The sequence below is a fragment of the Ipomoea triloba genome, chromosome 7 (genome assembly GCF_003576645.1).
Source record: "Ipomoea triloba cultivar NCNSP0323 chromosome 7, ASM357664v1".
Classification (NCBI taxonomy): Eukaryota; Viridiplantae; Streptophyta; class Magnoliopsida; order Solanales; family Convolvulaceae; genus Ipomoea; species Ipomoea triloba.
In genome coordinates this window covers 28,371,865-28,380,569 of record NC_044922.1, presented here as the reverse complement: position 1 = coordinate 28,380,569, position 8,705 = coordinate 28,371,865, and positions in this window count along the sequence as shown.

Here is an 8,705-nt window from a genome sequence, read left to right as displayed (position 1 = left end):
GCACCGCCTTCTCTTCTCCCTTGCCGACGCCATCACCGATCGGAGGAAGATGTCGCCGCCGGAGGAGGTCGGCCCGAGCCAACGCCACTGTTGGCGAAGGGACCGGAAGATCGCCGGAGGAACTCCACCGCCACGCCACGCCGCTGGCCACGCTCACCACCGCTACCGCTAGCAGACGCCATCGCCACCGCCGACACGCACCGGCATGTCTCCGCGGTCGTGAATAAATTTTGCGGTAGGTTTATTTTATAACATTTATTTCGAAATTGGTTCATTCATATTTCGAAAAACACATAACAATATTTTCGAATAAATTTTCATGTATGTATATACACATATGAAAACTAGATATAAATGTATATGTGGATACGGAAAATATTACTACTTAATATGCAAATATTGAGCAGAAATTTGCTTCTATATGTGTACATATATTAAATCCAAATATATATGTACTGTAAAAGCAAAGCACAAATATATATGTATGCTTTTAATATAATAAATATATTCATATTGCATACACATTCAAACTAATAACTAGGCAGAGATTATATTTTGCTCTGATACCAATTGTAAGAATAAAACTGAAACATATAGGATCTAACCTCCAGCCATAGTTTGTGTTTGTTGTTGCCTGAATGAACTGTGCTGCTTGCTGCCTTTGCTTGAATAAACTGTATTTTTCTCTCACTTCCACTCTATACTCTCTGGATGGTGTATGAGACTGAATTATTGAGCAGTGAGAGGTTGAGGTCCTTAAATAGCTGCAGACCATCAATGCAGCAGAAATCCCAAATGTCTTCCTACAGTTGTTTGTACCACAAATGGTTTGTCTCCCAAATGAAAATGACAGGTTTGGACTTTTATTGGACAAAACCTTTCATCTCCTTATTAGACAAAACCTTTCAGCACGTCCTGAGCAGTGGACGCCATCAGGGAACCTGAACACTGATACTAGATGAGAGCTATATTATGTATATTTTCACAACACCAAAACGCAATACAAAGATATACGGAGTATATGGAAGATAACAATTACTAGAGATATAATATAACCAGACGTTTAAGATTAGTAATATGTTAATTGTAACAGTTATTAGTTGTAATAAATACATAATCTATTAATGACAGATACAGAATACGTTAATTGTAGTAGCACAATTTATTAACTGAAGTCTGAAAATACATAATATAGTAACTACAAGTATATAATTTGAATGTTATTTTAAATCGATCATAATTCATAATGCAAGCTATGATTCATGGTATAAAAGTTTTATCTTTTCCAAAACAAAAAGGCGTTATGTTTGTATATTTTGCTCCGTATTATATTTGTACCGTGGCAAACAGTGCATGTGCATGTCTGTGCTATATAGCTTGGGATCGATAAAGCTAAGGTAATGCTCATTTTTTATTTATGTTCGATCTTATGCTCATTAGACAGTATTGGTAAAGGTAATGCTAGAGAACCAGCTCCCATTTTTCATTCTTGCCAAGGTTTATGTCATATTAACCACCAATAACGAATCAATAAATTGTTTGAAGAAGCTGGCTCTTCAATTTTTCAAACAAGTCCAATTTGGGAAAGTTGCAGTAACTTTATTGTACATTATGGGCTATCACAATATAAGTTATTATTGGACTAGACTCTATTGTACATTATGGGCTAACTTTAGTAGAATATCAATAAATGCTATTCTCATAACTATTTGGACTTACAACTTCACCTTAGACTCCACTCTTGTGGTAATTCAAGTCGAAATCACACAATCATATATTCTCATTAAGACCTAAATACCCTCGTAGTGGGTATCAAGCGTGTAAACATGTGTCTAGTGTACAAGTCCTACTTTCCTAGCAACAAAGGCGCTCCAATTTAATTTCAAGTATATGACCGGGATCCAACGATCATATACTAGAAAATTGATTTTAGAGGTAAGATTTGTGTGAGAGTGTATCTCCACACCAGATATCAATCTCTACAAGTTCACCATTTTCGACTTCTGGATATTGTCCTTAACTTTCACTTTTTTGCTATTTTATAATTTTCCTCTTATTTTACTAATCTAACCGCGAAAAATCACGAACAGCATGTGATTTTCTTAATTTTATTTTTAATTCTCAAATAATTGAACTAGATGGAGTGCTAAGGATATTTTATAGTTAAAGATTCTGAGTTTTATTGGTTTCCGGGGCCCACCGTTGCTGGCCTCGCTTCGTCGAGACTTCCGGAATTAAATATGTTACTAAAAATAATATTCTTTCCCAACTGTTGTTTTAATTTATAATTTTAGCATATGTTTATGATATGATTGAATTGGTCCACCACTTCATTAGTTTCGGAGCTGACAACATTGGTGAAGCAGCGATAATTGTGGAATAAACCCCGGCCTCCACCAATAACTAACGTAACTTCGATCTTTTTTTTTAAAAGGTAAACTTAACTGTTCCATTAATTCATAACATAAAACGTTTACATGAACGATCAATAAAATGGTAAACAATTCCTTACAGTCAGACATAGAAACAACTTTTCTACCTATTCTATAGAAAACTTGAATTGCAGACTGTTTCATAACTAGGAAGCTATGTTCTTTCAGGGAACTTAAAGCTTCATCAAAGATCTGGGTCTTCGTCATCATTCTTTTTTGCTTGCCCAGTATAAGATCAAACACTTGCCGAAACCAAACTAAACGATTTATGCTAATGAAAATGAAAAGCTCATGAAAGTAACAAGAGGAAAAAATGCTCGTGAAAGTAACGAGAGGAAAACACAATAATAGAGAAAATAAAAGTGGGTAAAGTCAAAGTAGGGTTGGAAGTTCAAGACTACCAATACAAACCCCAATACCTACCTACTATTATTTTATTCAAAGGGAAAGAAAACGGAAGAAGAATATTTGTGGCGGTGGTCGGAGGCGGACGGAACTGCGACGGTGGTCGGAACGGAAGAAGAGCGAGAGCAAACGTAGAACGTAACTTCAATCATTATTTCATCTGTTAAACATAAATTTAAATGGTCAATATAATGGATGTTCAAAACTTGCGTGCACACTACTGACATGCATGTATGCATATATAATCTCCCATAACAAATACTACAATAATTCTAGTTTTTTTTTTTTTGTTTTTTTTTTTGAAAACACAATAATTCTAGTTATTTAAGGAAAAAAAAAGAAAAAAAAAGGTTTTTTGTTTTTTTTTTTGAAAACACAATAATTCTAGTTATTTAAGAAAAAAAAAAAAAAAAAAAGAGGAATCCTGCGCCCTGCGACATTCATCAGTGATAATATAAATAATTATATCCATTTTGTTCTGTTGTGCTATTAATTTGACGAACTTAATTACTTTAATTTAGAGTCAAGAATGTTTGTGAAGTCTTTATATATAGAATCATATTATACTACTAATAAAATAAAGGCAAAAACTTGTGTGAGACCGTCTCACCATGAAACGGGTCGGGTCTGGTCGGGTTAAAATGCAAATGTAACACTTATACACACAAATGCAATAATTATATGCTCAAATGTAATACTAATCAGGAATAAAATTTTTGTTACTTATTAGGGTAAATGTAATACTTTTAAGGAAAATACAATACTTTTACATTTCGATTTAAAAGTATTACATTTTTCCTCAAAAGTATTATATTTGCCCTTATAAGTGAGAGGCACTTGAGGCACTTGTCAACATTACTTATTATGAAAAATGTATTACTTTTTCTCTTATAAGTAACAAAACTTGTATTTTTGATTAGTGTTATATTTGAACATATAAGTGTGAGATTTGCACATATAAGTATGACATTTGTATGGTGATTTGATCCGACCCGACTCGTCTCCGTCTCACGGATAAAGATCCGTGAAACGGTCTCACACAAGTGTGACCCATTAAAATATTGCCCACCATCCATCCCATTAAATATTTTAATATATTTGCCTTGACTTTTCAAAATGATTTTTGCAATTACAAATGAAAATATATAAGTTCAATTTTTTTTTATATATAATAGTCATTTATAACTAGGCTTTGAAATACTAAACCAGACATGATTTTCTGGTTTTAGAGCATCATCAGTATGTAGTTATACTTTTCGTATGTGTGGTTAGAAAAGAAAAGATAGGAATAAAGAGAAAAATGAAAAAGAAAACTGAAAAAAAAAAAGTCAAATTAACACGCCCAACCAACTGTTAGTTTTGCTCATCACACGACTACAACTTTGGGAGTAAGAAACTCCTCATCATGAGCGATTCTAAACAGGAAACTAGTTACACCTAAACCACAAGACTAGGTTAACCTAACAAATGACTAGACTAAGTCTTAGTAGGACCTTGTGCAAGAATAATAGTGGAATATATAGATGCTTTCGAGTGTTTTAAAATTCTAATTAATAAAGCAAGCAATGCTTAATAATGAAATTGAGAGAATGGTATAAGTGCCAACGCCACTCTCGTGGGCATTGAACTATCACGTAAGTCCTAGTCCTATTTTCATAAAAACTAGGCTAGGTGAGACAATTAAGCAAACACTCGGTGTACCCATTTCCTTCTAACCCCCTTTCCTCGAAGGTGAACTAGAAATGTGATGGGTTTAGCTATGGTACGGTAAAGCCCTATTCTCTCATAGGTTAGACACCAATCCACTAACCTCTTGCAAAGTTGGGCCGCCCTAACTAAACAAGAGTCGATATAATTCACCATTCTCACAATCAAATTCATCATCAAGATATTGCAAGACCTAGATTTGACAATTCAATTCACATAGCTAGACATCCGGAAATTCAATCCAAATCACTAGAGATGATTAGCTACTCATGAGGAAAATGAAAATCAAAGAACAATTGAAGTAATGAACATGGATTCAAGATACGAGGAAAAATAAATGCAAGAATCGAAATGGGAAACTTTAGCTTGATGCTTGGAATTGAAAGAGAAAATCTGAAAATTGAGATCTAATTACAAATTTAAAGTGAAATCTTCCTCTAGATATTCCAAATAATGGTGGTTACAAGTTAGGTTCTATGAAGAAAAATCTAGAGAAAAATACAAAAATGAAAAGTTCCCTAAAAATAAACAATACCTGAACACAGATTATTTAATTTTGAAACTGTAAACAACTAATTTTTTTTTATACGCATTGTTTTAAATTAAAAATGCATAAGTAAACACCATTTATATATTTCGTTGCAAACTTATTCCTTGGACCCACGGATCCTATTTTCTACAAAAAAGTGACTTCCACTATATTAGGACTAGTACGAAGAAAACAAATTTAGTAACCATGTATAAAGTATTTTATTTTGACTTAATTACCTCCCATAATGTGAACATAATAATTTTTATCACCCATGCAAAACTCAAAACTATATTTAATTGCGAATTTTTAGCACTTTTAGTCCCACGACTATCGTGGTACTTGCAGGATTGGTCCACGACTTTTAAACTGTGTAATTTTGGTCCACGACTATTGTTTTTGTTGCAAAAATGGTCCTTTTTCCGCCGGAAAATAAATCCGGTGGTTTTTCCGGTAATTTTTCGTCGGAAAAAAAAATATCGACATATTTTTTGTCAATTTTTCGTCAGAAAAAAATTATCCTTTCAAGTAGGATTAAAATGGAAATTTACATTGTCGAAATAATTCCTCTTTCAAGCAGGAAAACATCAATTGTCATATTTAACGCGACATCTATTGCCGAAAAAAACTAATTCATTTTTAAAAAATATGTGATCACGTCAGTCTGGACTCCAAAATTATTTTGATTCTGGTAAACTAATTAAAGTTAATTCTAAAAAGGGGAATTTTGAATTTGTTAGTTCAAATTTAAATTATTTTTACATTTTAGCCAATTAAGTACTAAATTCAAAATTATTAGTACAAATTCAAGATCAACAAAAAAAAATATTATTATGATTAAATTTAAACTAAAAAGTAAAAATTATTTTGAATTTGTACTTAATTTTACTAAGATTAAATTGACTACATTTTTTAAAGAAATGAATTAGTTTTAACTTTAAGTTTACCAAAATCAAAATAATTTTGGAGTCCATACTGATGCGATCTCATGCATTTTAGAAATGAATTAATTTTTTATTTTTATTTTTTGCAACAGATGGCGTGTTAAACATGACAACTAATGTTTTTCTGCTTGAAAGGGAAATTTTTTTCAACAATGTAAATGCCCATTTTAATCATACTTGAAAAGGGAATTTTTTTTTCGACGAAAAATATGCATATATTTTTTTCCGGAAAAACCGTCGGATTTATTTTCCGGCGGGAGAAAGGACCATTTTTGCAACAAAAATAATAGTCGTGGACCAAAATTGCAAAGTTTGAAAGTCGTGGACCAATCCTGCAAGTACCACGATAGTCGTGGGACTAAAAGTGCTAAAAATTCTTTAATTGCTATACCTTATCTTTAACATAACTTTACTAAATTTGAACATAATTGGATTCCTCGTGCATAGGGTGTAAATGAGTCGAGCGTTTGCGTGTCACTCACGAGCTGCTCAGCTCGAGCTCGGTCAAATTCGAGCTCTAGCCAAGCTCGAGCAGTTTGTTTAATAATCGAGCCGAGCTCTATTATTTAAGCTCGTGACTCGTCGAGTCGCTTGCGAGCTATATATATATATATATATATATATATATATATATATATATATATATATATATAATATTATAGTTTATTTTTAATTGAAACATGAATTTAAATTCAAACGGGTTAAATTTGAGCTCAAAATTGAACTCGAAATCGAATTCAAGCTCGAACTCGAGCTGCTCAAGATTGAACTCATTAAAAAAATTTTAAAATAATTTATGCGAGGTCATAATATTTCTTATCATTAAAAATAGAAGTCTTATCTTCTAATAGTTATAAGAATTGTGTTGTTTCAAATACATTTCATTTATATGATTTTATTATTAGACATGTAGTATTAGTTATATACTTTATCAAATATTTTTAACCTAAAAGAATCTAAATCCCCATCATCAAGCTTCAAATCATAGAATTACAATTCTTCTCTCACTAATTCCCTCCTTCCAACCAGAGAGTATGTTAAGGAAGAATTGTAATTAGAAAAGCCTTGAAACTCAAGAAAGCCAGTCATTGGCTAAGGAAAAACTCATTGAAAAAGGGAGAGGGGCACTCAATTTTCACAACTTAGAACAATTTACTGCTCTTTGGTACTTTCTTGTTTATGTTGACTTGACCCGTGGTTAAAAAGTGAGTAAAGTGAGTGTCGTTCTCAAAGAGTGGTTAGAAAGGAATTGTGTAAAGAGGCCGGGGTTAAACACAAATGCATTGAGTGTTTGAGAGCTAATCCTAATGGAATAGGTGATTGCGTTGAGTAACAAGTATAAAAGAAATCGAATGATTGAGTAAAAGACAATGTTGAAACTTGAAAGGAAGGATTTAGATCAAACAACCTTGCATAGATGCTTTCGAGTGTTCTAAAATTCTAATAAACCAAGCAATGCTCAATAATGAAATTGAGAGAGTGGTATAAGTGTCAACGCCACTCTCGTGGACATTGAACTATCACCTAAGTCCTAGTCCTATTTTCATAGAAACTAGGCTAAGTGAGACAATTAAGCACGAGTGTACCCATTTCCTTCCAATTCTCTTTCCTCAAAGATGAGCTAGAAATGTGATAGGTTTAGCTATGTTACGGTAAAGTCCTACTCTCATAGGTGAGACACCCATCCACTAACCTCTTGCAAAGTTGGGCTGCCCTAACTAAACAAGAGTCTGTATAATTCACCATTCTCACAATCAAATCCATCATCAAAATATTGCAAGACCTAGATTTGACAATTCAATTCACATAGCTAGACATCCAGGAAATTCAATCTAAATCCCTAGAGATGATTAGCTACTCATGATGAAAATGAAAATCAAAGAAGAGTTGAAGTAATGAACATGGATTCAAGATACGAGGAAAAATAAATGCAAGAATCGAAATGGGAAACTTTAGCTTGATGCTTGAAATTGGAAGAGAAAATCTGAAAATTGAGATCCAATTACAAATTTAAAGTGAAATCTTGCTCTAGATATTCCAAATAATGGTGGTTACAAGAGAGGTTCTATGAAGAAAAATCTATTGAAAAATACAAAAATGAAAAGTTCCCTAAAAATAAACAATACCTGAACACAGATTATTTAATTTTGAAATTGTATACAACTAATTTTGTTTTATACGCATTGTCGTTTTTAATTAAAAATGCATAATGTAAACACCATTTATATATTTCGTTGCAAACTTATTCCTTGGACCCACGGATCCTATTTTCTACAAAAAAGTGACTTCACTATATTATTATGACTAGTACGAAGAAAACAAATTTAATAACCATGTATAAAGTATTTTATTTTGACTTAATTACCTCCCAATCCCATAATGTGAACATAATAATTGACCCATGCAAAACTCAAAACTATATTTAATTGCTATACCTTATCTTTAACATAACTTTACTAAATTTGAACATAAGTGGATTCCTCTTGCATAAGGTGTAAATGAGTCGAGCGGTTCATGTGTCGCTCACGAGCCGTTCAGCTCGAGCGGCTCGTTTAATAATCGAGTCGAGCTCGAACTCTATTGTTTTAAGCTCGTGGCTCGTCGAGCCGTTTGCGAGCTATATATATATATATATATATATATATATATATATATATATATATATATATATATATATATATATATATA